Raw genomic sequence first — 24,782 nt, 5'->3', positions numbered from 1 at the left:
TACGAATTTTGTTCCGAAAGGCTGCTTTTGCTTACTCAAGAAGTTGACAGTAATAAGCAGCGTTCACAGTAACGACGTTCGTGTAAAAAGTCAATAAGCAAAACGCCTTTGCAGTCAAAAAAGATGGTGGCAAGAACTTTCCCAGCAGACAACCGTGTTTTGGCTTTCACAGGGCGAGTTTCGTCTTTCCTTCGCCAACTCCATTGACGCCATTTTGGATTAAGGAGTGTAGTGATGGACCCACGTTTCATCACAGGTTATTATGCGATTTAAAAAACCATTCCCCTCTCTCTCTAGCCGATTCAAAAGCCTTTGGCAAATGTCTCTCCGGGTTTGTTTTTGATCGAGAGTCAGAAGCCGAGGGACCCATCTTGCACAAATTTTCCGAAAACCCAGATGCTCTGTGACGATGGAATGCACACTACCATGACTAATTTCCACTTCACTGGCAATTTCATCTATCGTTAAGCGTCGATCATTTTCAAGAAGTTCACGAACAGCACAAAATGTTCTCATTAGTCAAACTGGTCCTTGGACGCCTATTGTGACTTTCATTTTCAACTGTTTTCACGTCCGCCTTTGAACTTTTTAAACCCAATCGTACACTTGAGACCGTGATAAAGTCTTATCCCCAAACTGAGTTGTCAGTCTAACAAAAATTTCACTTGGTTTAACACCTTCGTTTGTCAAGAAACTTAATAATAATTCGTTGCGCAACTGCAGGTACAAACCTCTTGTTCAGACATGGCTACAATGACAAAACAAAACAGCACTGAGAACGCATTGTTTGCAGCTTTCCCCCTCCCCCAGGCTGCCCCCTACCACTACTGCAACATGGCTACCTGCTACAACCTGGACGTTGGGTATAGTAATAAAAGTCCTGTTTATATTTGACTGACCCTCGTATATTGTTGTTGTCTAAAACATTTTAGAATTTACATTAATACAAGCTTCCCTATTGACTGTTATTGTTGTATAGTAGATCTTACTATAAGTAGATTTCAGCAGCTATCACAGAGAGCTGTATCATGACTTTGCGAATTATATTTGAAAAACAAAATGATTTTGGTTTAAATTACTGCTTAATATTTTTGAGTGGAAAGACAGTCCAAAGTTTTTGTTTTGCTCTCTTACGACAAGAAGCTTAGAAATTGTACCTATTCCTATAAGGACCTTTACGCTGCTTCCGGAGTGACAGGATATTCTGGATGGGTAAGGTTGGGGTTAGGGGCCGCCTCCTGTTGAGATCCATGATGAAGAATATAGGGCACTAATCTCAAGTCATGTCCCCTCGGAAGAAGTGGAAGCCAGCTCTGAAACCAGTCTCTCCAGTCAAAGCTGACAAGGGGTGGCACACCCTTATGTCTAGGCTAGCAAGAAACCTTTGACACATAGGGAAACGAAACCCCACCAACTCCAACAGTCATCTCCTGCAGTAGACTAGACCTATCAAAATTGCCCTTGCACCCCAGAATCTAAAAATTTGCGGTTAGTGATGTGTCAGTTTTTTGCTTTGCCTACTGTGGGTTTAACTGGTATATAACCATCTAGAAGTGACCCCTAACTGAGTCAGTCCAAAGTTACAAAAGTGCACTTTTGTGAAAAGCGATTCAATGTCAAAACTGACAACTACAAGATTCCACTGTGTATGCTGGGAAACTACGAAATCGCATGTAGTTGTGGTTCAGTCCTGTACTGGAAAGAACAAAACGTTTAATATCCATAGAGTGAGTGAATACATTAGACATATAGAATGTTCAAGATGAAATTCAAAAAAATAAAAGTATTTACAAAAATTCCCTACAACTATCCAAGGGTAATGACAGAAACCTTAGAAATAAATAAGAATGAAAATAACTTGAATAAAAAAAGATACTGTGAAATTTTCTAAAACATGACAACCGATGATAAAGAAGCCTTATTGACCTTAACTGATCAGTGGTTGGTTAAGCTCCGCCACCAACTCGTCCATACAGACTGTTTATGGTTCAGGTAGGTAGTTTCAGTTGACCATCTGATAACTGAAGATGATGATATTTATTTGTACAACGTGTAAAATTAGTACTAAGTTACTTTGACCTCGCTTTTGAGGCAATAAAAAATGACTTTGTCAATGACATACATATTTAGACTATTTATACAGTAATAAAGATTTTGAACTACTGTATGTTTATAGTAAAATTACTGAATTGCAAACAATATTTTCAAAGGTACTTACGTGATACAAGTTTCTTCCAAACATTTTTCCTTAAACTGATGTGAAGGAATGGAGATATTCAAGTCATCAAAATCCAAACTTTTTTCATTGTAGATGAAAATAAGGTATTTTTTAAGTACCTGAAACAAATTGTTTCAATAATAAATAGATAAATATATTACTCACAGTTGAAAGACTGTACACTAAACTATCTAGTAATAGAACAGTAAAAACTGAGCATTTTTACCTAGCATTTTTTATCAACTGGAATATTACTAACCATTCGTATTTTCATTTGATGGACAAACTCAGAACTGACAAATAATGTAATATAATGAAGATTCTTTTTTATCATTGGAAATAATTCTTATTTAATACCACTAGTGAACTACAATGCATTTGCACAAAATTAATTTAATTTTACGTGGCCTTTCAGAATTGAGGATTCCATCGTCAGGCAACTTAATTTGTGAAATGTGTTGTAACTCCACTATTGGTATTAAATGTCTTTTTTTTGTTCCTCTTAGGACAAGAAGCTTATAAATTGCACTTAGTCCTGTAAGAACCTTTGCGCTGCTTCCGGAGTGACAGGATATTCAGGATGGGTAAGGTTAGGGAGTAGGAGCCGCCTCCTATCGAGGATCCATCAGGAATAATCAGGGCACTACATCTCAAAGTCATCCCGGAAGAAGGGGAGGCCAGCTCTGAACCAGCCTCTCCAGTCAAAGTAGGCAGGGGGTGGCACACCCTTGTTGAGGTTAACAACAACCTCTGAGGTAAGGGACAAACCCCACCAACTCCAACAGTCATCTTCCCACAGTAGACTAAACCTATCGAATTGCCCATGAACCCCAGAATCCTCAACATTTGCGGTTAGTGATGTGCCGCTACTGGACATCCATAAGGTTTGCCCAGATTGAAGTGGCACATCGGTTTTTGCTGTGCCCAGTGGTGGGTTCAACTGGTAGGTATAAACCAGCCAGAAGTGATCCCTGCTGGGTTATTAAATGTCATACAATGTTTTAGATCTTTGAGAAAACTAAAATTTAAAAAAAATATCAATCGAGGCCACTTAAGGCTTTTAGAAAATGACATTATTTGCAGCCAGTTAATAATATTGGCCAATATATATATACAGGGTGAGGCACACCACCCATACAGTACGTATAGCGGCCAAACCAAACGAGGTAGATTATTCGTAACAACTCAAACCCCCCTATTTCCACCACAAAGAATTTGGAGAAATTATTTTGAAATCTCTAAAAACTCCCAAAAGTAGGGGTGGTTTTTTGACAAATTTTAAAATGTAAAGGTATGTTGAGTTATACCTCATTTTAAAGGTATTTCTTCACTGACTATTTTGATGCAAAAAGTTTGAACCTATCTTGCCGCTTATGTACAGGGTACACCAAAAACGTTAAAAAATGAGAGGTTTGTGGGTAAATTTATTGCAACTACCTGCACAAATGTAGAGAGACGATATTTTTATTCAAAACTAATGATGAGACGGCTTATCGAAAAATATCATCAAATGCCACCCTACCCCAAAATTTACACATTTAAAAAATACATACAATTTTGAAATACTTAACAGCCCCGATCTAAAACAAATCAAATAGCAACCTAGGGTGTGTTGTACATAATATTTAGAAAGGTCTTTAAAAAATAAATATTTTCTACATTTAAAGTTTGTCTCTATCTCCAATGGTTTCAAAACTGTAGTTACGTATACTGTTTGGAATAAATACAGATTAATTTTACTTAATTACCTGCTGTTACAGTAAAATATTCAAAAATGAAGCGATGTGAATAACTCACTGACAGTACTAAAAACTAAACCTTAGATCTAATAGGAATAATATTGAAAATATCACAGTGTTTCCACTAATCAAAGGCCCTAGAGAACCCCTTGTTGTAATGGTGTTTAGCAGATCCGTCATTTTTTTTTTTAATTCCGTTAACAGTATGAAATTTTCATCCTTTCAGAGTTTTCTTGAGCTTTGGGAAAAGAAAAGTCAGCCAGAGCCAGTCAGGTGAGTAGCGGGGCTAAGGGATGACAGTTATTGTGTTTTTACTCAAAATTCACAGGTGACTAATGCAGAGTGAACAGGAGCGTTTGTCATATTGATGTACCCAATTACCACTTTGCCACACCTCAGATATCTTTATTCTCACAGCATTACACAATTGTTCTTTGGTTTTTTTTAAGGTAAAAAAAACTGATCATATGATTTTATGAAAGGAATTCATAGCATATAACACCTTTACAGTCAACGCTTGGGTCTGGGAGAGCCTTTTGATGTCCATTGTGATGATTGGGCTTTTGTTTCCAAGTCACAACCAAAAAACCCATGTCTCATCTCCCATAATGACATGTTTCAAGAAGCTCTCTTCATCACTGGCCATTTCAAGAAGTTCCTCAGAAACCTGAATTCGGTGTTGTTTGTGGTCTTGGTTCAACAGTTTTAGAACAAATTTTGCCACAACGCGATGCATTTGAAGTTTTTTAATTAAAATTTCTTGACATGATCAAAATGAAATGTTGTATTCTTTTGTCATCTCACAGATTTTTAGTCAACGGTCTGATTGTACGAGAGCGTTCGTTTAACAACTGTCAAAACACGTTTATATACAATAGAAGCACGGTTTCACCCTTACCCAAAATATATATAGTTTTAGTATTTAAACTTAAAACATGTTTACTTTTTTAGCAATTTTTTTAACTTTAGAGCAAAATTCACTAGCACTGTATTTTTAGCATTTTTGTACAATTGCTTTACAACACTGAAATTCAACCTATATAATATGACTTATTATATATCATTGTTTTCAGGAAAACTAAAGGAATAATAATACTCGCTTATTATTGTAGCTATAGTTTTTTTTATTCAGAATAAATTGAACCTTGAACAAGCCTGATAAGGGTGAAGGTTTCAATTCAAATAGTTCTCTCAAATCACTCTTCTTCTTCTATGGGGCAGCCTACTGCCATGCACTTAAGCCTCAAGGGCCTTTTGCACACCATGAGGTCCTACCAGTTTTATGATTTCAGCAGTTTCAACAAACCGCCGAAAACAAACCTATCAAGTTCTCCTGGAGAAATTCACCACCCTTGTTCAAACTACCAAAGATGGCATACCACTCCCTTGCTATTGAAGGGCAATCAAAGAGCAAGTGTTTGGCAGTTTCATCCTGCTCATCACACATTCTACAGAGTGGATCCTCCTAAAGGATGCCGACTCTGTGAAGATATTTCCTCAGGTGACCATGCCCTGTGATCAGACCTATAACCCGAGAAGACATTGATCTATTTCGTGAGAGGTCAGACGCCACTCTGGAGGAAGGCGACTGTAGTACTATTTTGCTTATTATTCTCAAGCCCGTATGCAACCTCCACCTTCTCTCATGTTCAGCGTGAACCCATTTCGAGACAGCCCCAAAGAATTCACACACTTGGAAATACCGCAGAAGGGTTGAGGGCCTGTCATAATTGACGCTGAGCCCTGGTTGGCCAGGGCATCAGCTCTTTCATTCCCAGGGATCCCCTTATGACCAAGAACCCAACAAACACTCAAATCACTCAATTTGTTCCTAAAATTAAGTGTGACTTCATCAGCTATATTATTAATAATCAAAACAAAACATAAAATAAAAAATAAATCAATTAGACAGACACCAAAACACAACAGCAGACGTAACTAATAAAACAGTTGGCCCGGCCATCTGGTCATTGTCAAAAACAGTTGCTTGCACAAGACGTTTTTTCTAACTATATAAAGATGAATAAAGATTGATTTTATTGAGTAAAAATATACTTCAACCGATAGCTCGATTTACTCTGTCATCGATTGATATTCGCGGTTTTATACTGAAACAACAAAAATAATGACTGATTTCCGAAATGTCTACTTACAACCTGTATATAAGGCAGTGGCCAGTACGTGAGTGGCCTAACTGCCGTAATACGGCAATTTGCCAGTTAGAGGGTTCATAAATACATGTAGGCTACATAGTTTATTTCTTGTTAAGTTGTTAGCTGCAGTATAATAAGCGGCCACCACCACAATCAAATCACTGATATTTATGATTAACTAAGCTACCTAAAAACAAAATTTTGAAATGAATTACATTACAGGTATTTCAGATTACAGTAGCCTATAGACATTGTATGTGCCTTTTTTTATATCTAAAAAAACAAATAAGTTAAAGATGAATAAAAAGGTACTTATTGGTAACCTAGTTTTTAAAAGTAGTTCTAGGTTACAAAACACTACATAGACTAGGTATATTTATTAAATGTAACGACCAAAGCAAGGTGTAACTTTTTAATTACTTAAATGCGTCTGACAGCTTGTAAATCAAATAATGCATGTAATGCACTTGCGGCCATTGTAACCCAAATATAATATAAATGAGTTTACTCTGCTTGAATTAATTTTAAATAATAATGTTATTTAATACATTAAAAAGAGTTGACAATAATTAATTTTAAATAACGATAATTGGAATGTTTTTGTACTTAATAGTTCTGGTATTTATGTGATAATTTGGTTCCTTGATTTGATCATAGTGGTGAACGCTTACTATACTGCAGCGAAGTTGTTACTTTTTTTAGGTATAATAACAGTTGAACAGACAATAGTTTACGGGTAGGGTACGAGAAGCGGACCCGGTTTTTTATATCGAAATTGGCAAACGATATTACTTAATCATAACCATTGATGCAATCAATCGATACTGATTAATTATTTTGAACAATTAACTTAAATAATCTATATCATCAGCTGTAAACTGTATAAAATAATACAAGTAGGCTAAGGTAATATTTCAATTTTATATAAGTAAAATTTGATTATTAAAAATGACAGTCAATTTTAAAAAACTACACGACATTGCTTTGGAAGATGATAAGACGTTTTTCATTACTTCAAACATGTTGGACTCGTGCGGAAAAACCCATTATGTGAAATTTGTGGGAAAGAAACAACTGTAACTGTGAGAGGAGCAAATACGGCCGTCTTCAGTTTTCCTAATTTTGGTTATAATAATTTGTTTGATCACTGTAAATATTGGATCCGATATATTTTAATTTAACATATATGATTGTTATTGAGAACTATAGATACTTTATATCAATTGATAGTCTAGGATTTGAGATGCGAGTATTAGGTATCGATGATTACATTCTTTGATATAAAAACTGGATCCGCTTATTGTACCCCACCCCAGTTTACTGTAATCTGGAATACCTCAACCGAATGGACTTTGCATTATGGTAGTTTAGATTTGGGTAGGGTACGATAAGCGGACCCGGTTTTTTACATTGAAATTGGCAAACGATAGTACTTAATCATAACCATCGATATAATCAATCGAAACTGATCATTTTGAACAATTTTAACTTGAATAATCTGTATCAACAGCTGTAAACACTTTCAAATAATAGGGCCTACACGTAAGGTTAAAATTTCAATTTTACATATGTAACATATGATTATTAAAATGGCACATGACATTGCTATTGCCAGTTTCACGTCGCGTCGGAGCTTTGAGAGATAATAGAACATGTTTTTTGTGGCTTCAACATGTTGGACTCGTACCGAAAAACCTATAATGTGCAATTTGTGGCAGAAAATCAACTATGTGAGAGGAGCAAATGTTGGTCGTCTTCAGTTTTCCTAATTTTGGTTATAATAATAATTTGTTTGACCACTGTAAATATTAAATTCATATTTTAATTTAAAACATATGATTGTTATTGAGGACTACAGATACTTTTATATCGATTTGATAGTCTAGAATATATGAGATGCGGAATATTAGGTATCGATGGTTACATTCTTCGATATAAAACACCGGGTCCATTTATCGTACCCTACCATTAGATTTAAGCATAAGTTTAAATATCAGTAATTCGACTGTAATTTATTATAAGTCATTATATACGATTTTTTAAATATCGAAGTTGGAATGTATACCAATCGAGAAAAACAATCGAATAAGGAGTGTACGCCGTTTATTAGTCTTCCCAAGTACTGTTACATTCAAAATTAAATAATTCTAAATGTCAATAAAAACAATACTTTTCCAAATTGTTTATTTTTTTGGATGAGGCCTTTCGAAACCACAGGTTTCATCATCAGGCGACTCCACAAAGGAGCTTTGGTTTGGAAAGACCTTATCCAAAAAATAAACAATTTGGAAAAGTATTGTTTTTATTAGCATTTTAGTAATATTTAAAAAAAAAAAATTCTAATTGCTCAGTCTTCAACATTCTAAATATATTGTTATCTTTAAAACTTACCTTTAAGTTTTCTATAGTTTATCTTTCATTTAATATTTATTTGTTATTTTACATCACATAAAGAGTTATAAAGTAGGATTGTAAAACGCCTAATCTAAAACAATTAAATAAAACTAACACAAGGAATTGAAGATAAACAAACTTTAACTAACCGCGAAATGGCTTGATACAACTATAACACAACACACGTGTAAAACAGCTGTTGTTGTATTTTGTCAAAGGTTATTATTTGCACTTTGTCTACCAACATATGGACATGGATAACACTAATAGGCTACGACTAACAAGTTTTTCTGACCTCTCCATCCCGTAATCACAACTAAAATAAATGAAGGGCACAGGGGAAAAAAAGGAGTTAACTCAATTTTTTCACATTTTTTTTTATTTCACCGTTGCTTAGCAGGCAAGAAATGGATTCACGTGGTTATATCATTTGCGGGAAAAACCGGGTTATATCACTAATAAATTAATAGTTGAAAATAATTGGCTACAGGGGATAAGGAGTTACGTGCAGCGCTACTGGGAAAGAAGGAGTCAAATGCATGACTGAAAGTGTGTTTCCTTTACAATCATCACACTGAAAGAAGTGAAGTTTCAAGCCAATTAATTATATTATCTGTTTTTTACAATTATAATAGTTACTACTAGAGCTATCTGTTTCCAAATTAACTGGAATCAGGTAATGACTCAGCTGATGTAAATAGTACTCTATTTTGATCCTAGTAGCTATTGTTTTCATTTCAGTCAGATTGTTTTGTGTGGTGAATGAGGTTAGTTGTGACTACTAAAATTGGGATTTTACTTTGTAGATTGTTTTAATTGATACAATCAAACAATGAGTGAAAGTGAAAATGTGGAGTGTCCTGAGAGTGATAAAAAAACTAGAAAACGTAAAGTACATGGAAGAATGTGTGATGTAACCAAGAAAATGAGGGTGCAGGGACATGAGGCTGGTGCATCTTGTAAGTGTAGATATAAGTGTTTTTGAGAAAAGTAGGCCTACACATTGGAAATAAGAGATAAGATTTTACAACAATTCAACCTATTGGAGACCACTAACGAACAAAATTCTTATCTGTGTGGTCTGATTTCTATTGTACCGGTTCAAAAAACGGCGGCCTAAAATACCCTCTGACTCTTCAAAGGTAAGAGATGTATCTTGCAAATATAAAGTAAGATCAGCCCAAAACGGAGTCGTTTTTGAATGGGAAGTTTGACCGTAAGGCATTTATCTCAATCCATGGGATTACCCAAAAGAAAGTTGAGTACTTAATTAACAGTTTAAAGATGACTGGGTGCTCACCTAAAGATCAACGTGGTAAGCACTCCAACAGACCACACAAAAATTAATAATGAGTCTTTAAATTTGATTAAGCAACATATAACTTCTTTCAATGGCAGAGGTGCCCATTACTGTTTGCATGATACGTCTAAGAAGTACCTTCCTGACGATTTAAACATTTCAATCATGCACAAAATGTATCAGGACTAAATACCCTGACGAAAAATGCTCATATGAGACCTATAGATCCATTTATGCAACAAAACTTCAACATATCGTTTGGCTATCCGCGAACGGATACGTGTAGTTTTTTGCGATGCAACTAACGTAAAACTGAGTAGTCTACAGGTAAAATTAAAAGAAGCTAAATATGAAGATGACAAATTAACAGTGACTAATGAAATAAAAAACCTTGAGACTCAGCTAAAAACTTCATAAATTAAAAGCTGAAAAGTTCTATGATATCAAAAGAAAGGCACGTTTGGCATCACAGAAAACACCTTCATTTGAGGGAATTTGTATAGACTATGGTCGAAATTTGTCTGTGCCTAATGTGACAACAAACGACGCCTATTACAAAAGGCAATTGTCAGTATATTCATTTAATGTACACATCCTAGGTAGTGGTTAAAAGTATTTTCTATATGTATTCTGAGTGCGAAGGGAGTAAAGGAAGCGACAACATATGCCAAATGTTGTTTCATTTTGTCGAAAAACACTTGCCTGAAGATGTAGAAAACCTCCACATATTCGGAGACTCCTGTGGGGGACAAAATAAAAATTTGACTGTGTACCGTTTCCTTCATTATTTGGTACATGTTAAGAACAGATTTAAAAATGTTCAATTTACTTACCCGATAAGGGGACATTCATATACTGAATGCGACCGGAACATGGGTCGAATAAAATCTAACTTTTGGGCTGACACCCCATCAGAATGGGCAAATTACGTTCGCGAGGCTCGCCAAAACCCATCACCGTTTGTGGTTGAAGAAATTGACTACACTTTTTGGATGGAATGGAAAGAATTTTCTAGAACTTACTTACAAAAAGAAAATCCCAGTGTTGATAAGACCTATGAGAGAAATAAAAGTGACTTGCTCATCTGAACGTCTGATATACTTCAGGAATAATTATAAGTGGCCACTGGGACAGTGTTGCCATAACCTTACCTAAAAGAAAGAGATTTGTTGTTGACAAGACTACTCTTCCAGACGTTTCTTTGAAAGGTAATTTATAAAGTTTATGGGCTAGCACTAAAATGATTGTTTAATATAAACCTTGAGAAAGGCACTTTTCAAAATTAAATCACTTACATGTTGTAAATTTACAAAGCTGCATAAATTTACTTTTATAAAATAGACCTAGGCCTATATTTTCTGTTCTTTAGTTTTTACTGATAGTGTATTTGTGTATGATTACAGATAGATTATCAATATCTAATGAAACAATATCAAGATGTGATGGAATTGACTAAGTTTTGTAAAAACCTGACTGCCAGGGAATACTTTGAAAATCTGCCTCACTGCACAAAGGAAAAGAAGAAAGCAAAATAATGTATTAGAACTCGTAACAATAAAATAAATGCTGTTTTTAATTTTCATGCATTCCTTTTTTAATTTTTGATCCAAACCATTATAGAGAGAAATGTGCTATCTCAAATTTTCTACTAAGAAAGACACTTCAGGGAAAAAAGGAGTTATTAGCGTGTCTATAACCCCTTTTTTTCGCCCAGAGTTAGGTAGTTCTTAAAGAAAATATTTTTTTTTTAATATTATTTTTAGAGTTATCAAAAATAAAACTTTAGAATGGCTTTACATATTAAATATCTAACCTTAATACAAATTATTCAAAATTATTTAATATAAACTTTGTTTTATATCACAAATTTAATGTTATTTTTCACTGTTCTGAAAAGTTTGCTAAATGGTCCTTAACTCCTTCTTCCCCTGTGCCCTTCAAATACTATTAGGTACGTACTAAGTTGAACAGTGAACATACGCAGTTTGGTTTGATTTTAATAATATTAATATATGATTGAATAGTTTAAATGTGTTTAGTTTCTTCTGTTGCTCAAAATTTAAATAACTAACAACTAATGTTTATGTCAAAATAAATCAAATTTGAGTTTTTTATTTGCATTATAATATGTTCAAATACAGTACTAATTTATAATGTGCGTTTTTTTTTAATAATCTATAAATAAATGTTTAATCGCAACGATTATGAGAATATTTTTATACTGTTCCCTTACTTCACTCCCAAAAGTTCTCCTTGTAGGAATTTTGTGTCTGGTTACCCTGTATGTGGAATGAGTTGGAACCTTACCTGTGTCAATTGTGCTGCCTCAACTAATGAGGTGCGTTGTAATTATGGAAGAGAAGATTTATTGGGCCTTGGACTGGGGGTGGGGGGGGGGGGGGGTGGGGGGGGGGGGGGGTGGGGGGGGGGGGGGGTGGGGGGGGGGGGGGGTGGGGGGGGGGGGGGGTGGGGGGGGGGGGGGTTTTGAACGAAGGGATAAATTTATAAACACATAGTATGTTTTTTATTATTAGTTTACCAAATTTATATACATGTTTGTTGTTGACGTAATATTCTAGTTCATTTGCTGAATTCTACCGTGGAATAGTTTCTGACATATAATAAACTATTAAAGTTAAACAGTTTAAAGTCAACATATTTGTATTATGTTAAATAAAAGTTAAATGTGATTATGTAGTAGCTAGTAATTCAGTGATATTTAATGATTCATTAATTTGACTCTTTAAACATTATTAAACGTAAGTCTTATTTTTAATTTTATTCTCTTTCTTTCATAGCATAAAATAGTTTACACCATAACGTTCTATTTTAATGGTATGGCGTATTGTTTCTCGCTGCAGACATTTTTCAATATTTTAGTCAAATCATTTATCCATCTCAATTTGAATTTGTTATTTAATGCTGTAATGTATTGAATTACAATAATAATTATAATAATAATTTATTATACATATTATAAATTGTTACTGGCAAGTTTAAAGCCACAGCCAAAGACCAACTGTATGATCTATGATGCTGTGACGTCATATGGGGTGATTAGTTTGAATAAATGCCATTGGCTGTTCTCATCACGCCACCAGATCACACCACCTACCACTTTCCAGTGTCCTGCCCTTGTCTCTCTCTCTGTTACCCTCCAACCTTAACCGAGCACAGTCGATGATGTAAACTAATTCAGTCTTTTATTCCGATTCCCCGTAACCCGTACACAACAATTGGCGACGAGGTATTAATGCGATCCCGCCGAGTGCAATGCAACCTGTTCGATTGTGCGTAAATAATTTCTCCCGAAAATTATAGTGGGAGGAAAGTGTGTCTGTAGTTTGGCGTCACGTGGACTCAAAATCGGTACATTTTGATGTTGGAAGACAAGGTCGTAAATTAGAACATTTTCGTCTTTATTTAGTGGAAACAGTAAAAATGGCGGGAATTATTGGCGGAATTGGTGACTTCGACAACAGTGCAGAAACTTGGGAATTCGTATGTTGAACGATTTGAATTATTCGTTGACTGTAACAGTATTAGTGACGACAAAAAGGTTAGTACGTTACTAACAGTCGTGGGTGTGAAAACGTACAGTTTGTTACGAGATTTATGTTACGCCGGAAAAACCTTCAGTGAAAAAGTTTGATGAATTAGTGAAGTTAATTTCAGGGACCATTTGTACCCGAAGCCATCATTCATAGCTGAAAGGTACAAATTCAGCAAAAAGGAATCAACAGGAAGGAGAATCAGTCGCAGAGTACATCGCCAGCCTCAAGAAAATTGTCTGCATACTGCGAGTTTGGCGCATCCCTCAACGACTATCAAAGAGACAGACTGGTGAGCGGCATCAGGAGTGAGTCGACCAAGCAGAGGCTGCTTGGGAGAGACCACCCTAACCTTCGACCAGGCTGTGAAAAATCGTCTGCTCAGTGGAAAGCGGCGGAGAAGAATGCGGCGGCATTGACAGTGAACGGCGGCAGCCGGGTCCAAGCGGATGGCAGCGCATCACCACCCACATGTGAGAGTCGGCGGCAGCGGTGGCAGCGCGAGCTACAACGCAAGGCACGAAGTCAAGGTGCAGTGTACCTGCTGTGGGCAGTGTGGTCACTATAGGAAGCAGTGCAAATTGTTTGGTGTTGTGTGTGTCACAAATGTGGTAAAAGAAATCACATATCTAAGGTATGTCGATCTACTGAAATTAGTAAGTTACCAGACAATCAGCTTTCGAAAGTTAAGAAAGGTATATCTTATCAGTCTAATTTTCAAAACAAGAAAAAACAAAGATTATAAGAAACATAATTTTGTAAATGATAGTTCAGAACTGTCAGATTCAAATAATTCTAAGAATTATGTTCAGAGTGATGAAAATCTTGAGAGTTATGTCGAGGACATACAGAATTTATTTAAAGTAAATGAAACTCACCGTAAAAGAATTAGAGTTGACCCAATTAAGATTAAAGTCCTAGTGCAAGGTCGAGAAACCATATTTGAAGTTGATACTGGAGCTAGTGTCACAGTGTGTAGTGAGGATTTTTATGAAAATAATTTTAGTTTCTTGTAAATTGTTAGAAAACGACCTAACTTTGAGTTCGTACACTAATGAACCTATTATACCTGTGGGCAAAGTTAATGTTGATGTTTGCTATGAGAAAATACATAAATGCTTAGATTTGTATGTGATTAGAGGAGGTTCACATCCTTTAATGGGTCGTGATTGGCTTAAAGTACTGGGAGTTGACATTTCGTTTAAAAATAACTTGTGTGTTATAAACAGACCTATAGATAACAAGGCTAATTTCGAGACAATGACGTCCGAGCTAACTAATCAATTTCCAGAAGTGTTCACTGAGAAACTAGGTCAGTATACAGGCGAACCAGTAAAACTAAATCTAAAAGAAAATGCTAGACCTAGGTATTTTAAGCCAAGACCGATACCATTCTCATTGAAAAGTAAGGTAGAAAAAGAACTACAACGCTTAGTTTGACGAACAAGTGTTAAATTCCAGTAAGCAGCTCGGAATGGGGAACGCCCATTGTACCAGTATTAAAAAAGAACGGTGAAATTAGGCTATGTGGAGACTTTAAAGTTACTCTAAATCAGTATCTAGAAGTAGACAAGTACCCTATACCTAGAATAGAAGATTTATTTGCAAATTTACAGCATGGAGAACGTTTCTCTAAAATAGATCTTAGTCAAGCCTATATGCAATTAAAGTTAGATAGTGAGTTCACAAAAATTATGTACAATTAGCACGCATAAGGGTCTTTTCTCATATTGTAGAATGCCTTATGGAATCTCATCAGCCCCAGGCATATTTCAAAGAGTTATTGAACAATCTTTGCATAATTTAGAAGGCATATCAGTGTTCATGGATGATATTCTTATCACCGCACCTAATAACGAAACTCATGTAAGTAGGTTGCAAGAGGTTTGTAAACGCCTGAGTGAAAAAGGATTTACCGTAAAGAAAGATAAATGTACATTCTTTGTAGACAAAATCGAGTATCTTGGTTTTAGTATCGATAAAGATGGACTGCATACCTCTGAATCTAAAATTAAAGCTATAAATCAAGCACCTGTACCTAAATCTGTCACTCAAGTCAAAGCTTTTATTGGCTTGGTAAATTATTATGGAAAGTTTATCAAAAATTTGTCAACAATCTTGAGTCCGTTGTACAACTTGTTAAAAAAGGACGTGCCATTTGATTTTGATGAAAAATGTCTCAAATCATTTAGCCATGTCAAGGATGTTTTTGACTAAAGCACCAGTTTTGGCGCATTATGATTCAAAGTTGCCTGTAAAACTAGCAGTAGACGCAAGCTCGACAGGGCTGGGCTGCGTACTTAGTATCATAACCCCTGAAGGCGTTGAGAAACCTATTGCATACCACTCTCGTACTTTATCACCAGCAGAATGTCAATATTCACAAATAGATAAGGAAGCTTTAGCAGTAGTATATGGAGTAAGGACATTTCATCAATATTTGTATGGCCGAAAATTCACATTGTGTACTGATCACAAACCTTTAATTAGCATATTTGGACCGAAAAAGGGTTTACCTGTTTTCGCAGCAAGCCGATTACAAAGATACGCATTATTTTTAAGTGGATACAATTTTGATGTACAGTATGTAAGGTCAGAAAAGCATGGTAACGCAGACGCATTATCACGCTTACCATTAAGCACTAAACACGTTGTAAATAATAACAATGAACCAAGGTGGAAAGGTACCTATTTACACTGTATCGCTGAAAGTTCAGTACCTTTAACTTTTGAAGATGTAAAAGCTGAAACCCAAAATGATCCTATTATAAAACAAATACATAACTATGTGATGTACGGATGGCCAAATTTTTTGTCAGGAGAGAATAGGGAATTGTTACCTTATTTCCAAAGGAAGGACGAGCTAACAGTTGAGCATGGCATTGTTATGTGGGGATATAGAATTGTTGTTCCTTACAAGTTGCGTAGCTACATATTAAATGAGTTACACGCGAGTCACTTGGGAATTGTAAAAATGAAGTCAGTAGCAAGATCCTATATTTGGTGGCCAAATATAGATGAAAACATTGAAAGCCTAGCGAACAATTGCTCTTCCTGTCTTATGGAACGTTTCTAGTCCTAGTAAGAGTAATCTACAAGTTTGGCACTATCCATCTATGCCATGGGAAAGATTGCATATTGATTACTTGGGTCCTTTCAAAGATAAGACCTACTTGGTAGTAATTGATGCTTACACTAAGTGGTTGGAAGTATTTGAAGTAGGCTCTACTTCAGCTAAGCTAGCTATAGAAAAGTTAAGAGAACTATTTTCTAGATTTGGATTACCTGTCACTATCTATAGTGATAATGGGACCACCATTTACCTCAGTTGAATTTTAAAAATTTCATGCAACTTAATGGTATAAGACATACATTTTCACCAGCTTATCATCCTCAGTCTAATGGTCAGGCTGAGAACTCAGTTAAGTATGCTAAACGTAAAATAAGATTGGCTTTTCAAGAAAATATTGATACTAAAGTAGCCTTGAATAGGATGTTATTTGATTACAGAAACTCCGTTCATAGCACTACTAACGAGACACCTGCCAAATTAATGTTTAATAGACCACTAAGATGCAGGCTAGATTTACTCAGACCTAATATAGCCAGAACTGTGCAATTAAAACAGGACAAACAAAAAGAATATTTTGGCGGTAGAAAAACGAGAATTCTATTTCCTAATCAATCTGTATTAGTGAGAGATTATCGCTCTAAAGACAAATGGATAGAGGGCATTGTAATAAAACAGTTAAATAATGTAATGTATTCTGTTATGACAAAAACTGGTCTAATTTGGAGTAGACATATTGATCAGCTGATAGGACTACACAGTAGTATTGTTGACAGTGACAGTCAAATTCCACCATCTCAGGACCGTACAGTTGCGGAGCGTGAGACAGGCGCTCAGTGTCCGCCAACTCCAAGCCCAGTCAGAATTAGTAACACTGACCTCACTAGATCAGCTGGTCTCTCCCCCTCCTCACCGCATCATACCTCTCCATGTCACATCACTAACCCCTCATTCTAGACCACGTCTTTCTCTACCCTCAGCTGTTCCTTCTCCTGTCACTAGAACAGCTGATCATACAAACAGATACCCAACTCGTATTAGGAAACCTGTAGAGAAATTAAACTTGTAAATAACTTACAGTACTTAAGGATGACATTTAATAATGATATGTGTTTATTTATATTTATATGTGTTTATTATATATTTATTATTACACTTGTATTGTTTAATTTATCTATGACTTGTGTGAATTCAATTTATTTTGAAATTTGGAAGGGAGGAAAATGTAATGTATTGAATTACAATAATAATTATAATAATAATTATTATACATATTATAAATTGTTACTGGCAAGTTAAAGCCACAGCCAAAGACCAACTGTATGATCTATGATGCTGTGACGTCATATGGGGTGATTAGTTTGAATAAATGCCATTGGCTGTTCTCATCACGCCACCAGATCACACCACCTACCACTTCCAGTGTCCTGCCCTTGTCTCTCTCTCTGTTACCCTCCAACCTTAACCGAGCACAGTCGATGATGTAAACTAATTCAGTCTTTTTATTCCGATTCCCCGTAACCCGTACACAACAAATGCCTCATCACTTCTCTAACATTCCATTTAAGGTGTGCTATATATTTTGGGGTGGAAACTATGTTTTAATATATTATATTATAAACATATTTTATGTTAAATTGATAGATTTACTGAAAACAGAAATTCTAAAAAAAGGTGATCATTCCGATAGTTACAGGAATTTAAAGTAGACGATGCAGGCCTACTTTTTTTGAAATAAATTAATAACAACTAGTATTACTTTAGTATTTAGTTAGTGAAAACCTTGTAATATTATGACATTAGAGGTTTGCATTGTACCTGCAAGTGGTTTCAGTTATTTCAAACCAAGTCTCAGTACAATACAATATAGAGTCCTTTCACTAAGTATGGATCCCTCCCATCTTTTGGCTAGTTTTGTTCCTAGCGTGCGTAAATAATGTAATAGTTTTAATTATATCAGTTGAAAATAATACAATAAAATGTAATAATCAGGTAATACTTTACTGCAATTCTCACAATTTGGATATATAATATTTAAATTCGTATTCTACAATGTACTAATGAATACTTAAATAGTAATGTTTTTTTAAACATAATCGTTTTTAATGAGGATTCAAATTTTTATAAAGAACATTTATTTCAATTCGGAAACGACATGACTATTTTCTTATATATCAAAATCATAAGCTCAAGTTAATGCTTTAGAAGAAATTATTGTACTCCAAACTTTAAAAACATAATCGGTTTACGTGATCATTCAAAGACAAAATGAAATGACTTTTGTGTTTGTATTAGGAATAACCTAATGAGGAGTATACTGTTTTTTTTCTTATAGTACACAAGAACAAACGACAAACTTGTCGATCTGTACTTTTTTTTATTTTAACGAACGTTTGTTCTCGCACAGCCGTTTTTGGCGCTCACATTAGTTTTTGTGAAATTTGATATAGATGTTTGAGACAGCCACCATTTATAAGATATTAATTCATTTATTGTTATCATTTTTATTTTGATTGATTTTATATTTTTTTAAGTTAAGAATATATTAAGATAAATATTATTCCTCAATTTTTATACCAACACTATAACTTACATTGTTTTGAAGATGTGAATTTTCAAGAAAACCACAAATGTACAAGCAGATGGGAAACATTTTAGACTGTGTATTTACAGAAATATTTTTTATATCTTGTTCGTAGGAACAATATCCTATATTTTTACATCTTACCTTAGTAACACCCATCCATTAGAATTGTCCAAAAATAAATTTAAATCGAATTTTGGATGGATAATCCAAATGATGGTATCACAAATGGGCGTGACGAATATTTTTGAACGATTGGGGTAGAGTGGTATTTGGGTAATTAAACATAGTTTTTAAGACATTCTAATGACCAATAGTGTGCATTGCACCAGCTTTTGTGGGAGAGTATAAGGCAGAGTTGTGTGCTAAAACTCAAATTTATTAACTCTCAGCTTATTCAGCGCCTACAAGCTGTCACTGCCCTTAATCTGGAGTCCACGTATATCTGAGGAGATTCGATAAGATAGAAACAGTTGAGTACTGTTAGCAATACGGCTTAGTACTTACGATGCTATTTCATTATTATTGAACACACTATCATCACCAGGATACTGATATTTGGAGAGAACGATGGTTGAACAACCAATTCAACCAGTCGGCAACGAAGACGTTATAAATTAACACCACCAACATTACCAGTAGTACTTCGCTCTTGAACATCTAACAATGTCAATGCCATTGAATAAATGGTTCTGCTATGGTAGTAGCTACATCTCTGAGGATAACTAGCAATGAATTGTCTTGAACGAGCGGTTCAGAAGAAAAAAAGAGTTACAAATATCTTCTTCTATTATGGCTCACACATGAAGTTTAGTGTACCATGGGTACCTGCACAATATGCAACCGCTGAAGTAATGCTCGTTGTGTTGCGGGAGTACATTTAGAACGTCTTTGTCACCGACTGGCTGAATTGGTTATCCAACTATCGTTGGCCTCAAATTTCAGTTCCCTGGTGATAGAAGTGCATTCAATGATATGAAATACCATAGCAAGTAGCAAGTATTATTGCTAACAGTACTCCAATGTTACGATCTTATTGGATCTCTCCAGATAGACATAGACTTCAGATTACAGGAGTCAAGTCTATGACAGTTTCAAATTCCAGACGTTGAACAAGCGGAGAGTGCACTGGAGTATTAGTATATAAAACACATTATAATTAATTATACTGATCGTTTATTATTTTTAGTTAACTTCTGTATGCATTTGATATATGATTTTATGTCATGTTTTTATTTGATAGTCAAAATCGTTAATCTGTCTTTTCCCACAATTGTTTTAAATGTTTGTTTCAGTTTAGTCTTGTTATTGCCCCAACAGCTCCTTTAAAATTTTGTAAAGCTTGGTCATGGAAATTCAATTTAAAGTCTCGCATTAAGATTTTTTTATTACTAACTACTTATGACTTTTAAGGACGTAAAAATGTTCGGAGAGAGTATTGTGCTGTTACAATATACTAATAGAGTTAATAAGTTAGAATAATCAATAAATTCGGAATCATTTGATGTACTGGAACCCATAAGAACCTGCGTTCCCAGATCAACAGGAAACCCATACGTGATTACTATGGTTTTACATATTATGTAATACTTGATAGTACTAAATAATACTATAGTTACTGAACTTGACTGCTTTTGTTTGATAACTTTGCCAGTGCTTTATAGTATACTAATAATAAAGGATATAAAATAATAGTCGTTAAACCATTATAACAAAAACAAAAGAAATATGTCACAAAATTTAAAGTATTGATGAGACAAATCTACAAATTTTAGTAACTTTTATAACTTACTGCTTTTACACCTACTGTCAACTTCTTTGTATTCTATCAACTTCTTCCTGTAATCTTGTAACACCTTTTCTCTGACAGAATTTACAATTATTTCTGTCATTGTTATTTTTAGACTATAACATGTCTAAATTGACAAGTAACTTATGTCAACAACGACAAGGAATAATTTTCAAAACTCTAATAATATAGCTAATAGTATTATTATTTTCACTTCAGTCAGCTGAAAAACACGAATTAAATTATAATATCGATAATTAATCTGAAGTCTGCATTACATCCTATTCGACTATTGTATCTTTGGCCGTGGAGTATTTCACACAATCAATATAATGACATGTGGGGCTTAGAGTAGGCTAAAATACCGTACTGAAAATAAAAAGGTCTCTTTCTATTTGCAATATTGAAATTATTGATGAGTGAACCTAGTGAACGAATCAATCCATCGGGTAGCAACACATTTTATGTCTGATACTCAAAGAATAAACATATAAAACTATAACAATATACTCAATTTCTTAATATGAACATTAGGTCCTCTTATTACGAAATACTCTGAATCATACTACAATACAGTGTGTTTGTGGGGTCGCCTGACGATGAAACCTGTGGTTTGGAAAGCCTCATTGAAAAAATGAAACAGTATTGGAACAGTATTTTTTTGACTAATTATTAAGTTTTACATTATTTTCAATTACTCCAGAGGCTTTAAAAAAGTATATTGTGCTGGTGTGTATGAAATGAATTAATGTTATACATATTACTTGAATATAGTAAATTAATATATAAGAAAAATATTTAACGGTTTTCAGATGTAAATTAATTACTTTTATTATTGTGAAAAGTTATAAGCACTAAACAAATTTATATTTGACGAAATTATAAGCACTAAATCAAATCTTTAGTTATGATTGACACAGAAACAACAATATTTTGAAGCTTAAAACTATGCAATGTTCTATTCTATTGTTTTTATTAATGTTCTTATTCATGGATCTTTTTATGTTGTTTTCTTAAGACCTCTGATAGGAGGCCAAATATATTACATCCTACAGCAGTGAGATATGAAAGAGCACAGAGTTGGGGGTTTCTTCCAATTTTAGTCATTTACCCCTAGGATTCTAAAATGGTTGGAACTATAAAGCTTGTTACCGGACGACGACTGATAATAATAATAATAAATCTTTATTGCGTTCACAATTTAAGCAAATTGTATACAATCGTCAATATACATGTATTAAAATGAATTAAACTTTATAAATCAATTTAAATGCAAGTCATTTCAGTCATTAAAATTTCAAATTTGTATTTAGAACAGCTACCTTACAGTCTCAGCCCGTATGTTATATGAGGATATACAAGGCCAACATAGGCCGTTTCTTAGTAAGTCCAAGGAGCAAAACTTGGAGAAGTTTCGTAAAGCATAAATGCCCGAAGAAACCTTTGAACAGATGCTTTCTTTGTGATCGTCTCATGTCAGGCCTCGATCAAGGCACATCCCTAGGAACTTGGTAGACTCATTTTCTTCTAGGAGGACATCAGCCACCATCACAGCAACGCAATCTTCGGGCTCATATTGCCGAAGGCAAAAATTTAACATATTTAATTTGGAACTGTTTGCTCTCAGGTTCAATGTTGAGAAATACTGAATACATGAATTCAGTTCCAAAAAAGTATTGATTTCTAATTGGTTCTTTGTTTTAGTTTTGAAACAGAGCGCTGTATCGTCAGCGTATTGAACCATTTTACCTGTTAGGAGCGACGAATTCAATCCGTTGACGTACACAAGAAATAGTACTGGTCCAAGGATAGATCCCTGCGAGACACCATAGGTCATTTTTACTTTTTTCTTACATGGAATTCGCAATCTGCACACACTGGCTTCTATCTCTGAGATAAGACGAAAGCCATTTGTGCGGCAGACCTCGAACACCACATGTTTTCAACTGGCACATCGAAGTCTCACGATGTACACAGTCGAATGCTTTGGACAGATAAGGAATATGCCTAGCACATGTTCCCGTCTCTCCAGTCCATCGACAACGGTTTCGATTAAATTTGTGACGGCATCGATAGTGGATTTGTTTTTTCTAATGCCGAATTGATGAGAACAAAGAACATCAAAACGTTCAAAGAATCCTTCTAATCTTGACAGAAAAAGCTATTACAAAATTTTGCTTATGACTGGAAGGATTGAAATAGGACGATAGTTGCTTGCAAGGCAAGAATCGTCTTTTTTGAAATTAGCGTGACTTTCGCTATTTTGAAGGTGGAAGGGAAAATGCCTTGAGTGAAAGACATGTAGATCAAATTTTTCAGTGGAGTCAAAATATGCTTAAAGCAGCGTTTGAGCAGCCACATAGACATGCCTTTAATGTCACATGAGTGTTTTGGTTTGCATCTCTGTATCAGACGAGACAACTCCTCCTCACTCACTGGAGACAGTGCCATGGAAGAGACCGGTCCAATCAATGACACTTGGTTGGAGCATTTGAAAGATGGATCGGATAACGCAACCGACGAAACAAAGCGTTGAATTCACCTGCTACTTTAAATGGATCTGTAATTAATTCATTCTGTATTTTGAGTTTTGGAATTTTAGACGGTTTCGATTCATTGGGCTGTGTCGTTAAATTTTTTATGATGCTCCAAGCAGTTTTGGAAAAATTTTTCAGAATTTGATAGCTTCTTTTCGATTTCACGTGCTTTTGCTGTTTTTATTGCTTTTCGATAATTGGCCTTGAAATTTCTATAAAAAGCTTTGAATTGTTCGTTCTCTGTTTGCACGCAGATGGAGTTGTAAAATTTCAAGCGTTCACGTAATTTCAAGATATCTTGAGCTATCCACGAATTCGATTTTGTCTTTTTTCGCTCTCTAGAGTTTTTAAATGGGCAAGCTATGTTCAAAAGAAAAAACTAAACGTTCGTGGAACGCGGTAAAAGCTTTATCAATTTTCAATGTTATCTACAAACGCCCATGACTCATTTTTTTAATGAATTCATAAGGGCGATGTTTTCCAAACTCAAGTCCCTTTTCATTTTGGATGATTGAGTTATAATTTTGGGTCTGAAATTATTAATTATGGTCTCCTGAGCATAGTGGCCAGGTATGGCTACATCCAGTACAGAGATTGTGGCGTTTGGATTTGTCACTTAGGTTAATAATGCTGGATAACAATTAATGGATTTATTTTTGGTTCCAGAATATCACCCATTTTGAGGCAAATTATTAACTTTCTTGAAGCAGCTATGTGAATAATGGAGTGAAAAGATAGAAATGTTTATATAATTTCAAAAATTATCTTTCATAATTTGATGTGTATATTAAGGCTCCAAATGTCCTCCATTTTATAGGTCATATAACTAATATCCTGAAGCAACGAGAAAGACTAAAGTGCAGAAAGTTGTTTCTTCCAATACTCGTCACCTATATCAAGTGTTCTGAAAATAATTAAGACTATAATGATTTGTTAATGGGTAATATCCGTTTTGAGAACAAGTGTATCTCAACTGAAGCAACAAAATAAGATGCTACAGAGACGGAAAATTCTTCAAATATTCGTCACCAACCAGCAGCGATAACATTTTGTTTTATCATTTTTTTTATTTTAGTTTTTTTTAGCAATCACGTTTCTCTATCAAATTATGCATTACATGAATTTGATGTAACTCATAATAGTATTACATAAATTTGCTTTATCGGTGGCTTTGGTATTACAAGAAATCGATATATAATACTACTAGATCCGTACCGCATTCATATATTTTTATTTGACATTCCAGCAGACTTGCAAAAATCGTCCAAAGTATAGTTAGTCAATGTGGGAGCATTACCGGGCTTATAACTGATACAGTCAAAATCTAGATAGTGCTATTTTCGTGTTTAATAATTATTGCAATGGCGAAAGCTATTCCCAGACAAAATTATAATTTGTTACTCTATGGTTTTTATTATGACATTAAAAAGACATATTTATTCAAGTA

This window comes from Homalodisca vitripennis, chromosome 6 (genome assembly GCF_021130785.1).
Source record: "Homalodisca vitripennis isolate AUS2020 chromosome 6, UT_GWSS_2.1, whole genome shotgun sequence".
Classification (NCBI taxonomy): domain Eukaryota; kingdom Metazoa; phylum Arthropoda; class Insecta; order Hemiptera; family Cicadellidae; genus Homalodisca; species Homalodisca vitripennis.
Note: the sequence above shows the minus strand (reverse complement) of the source record.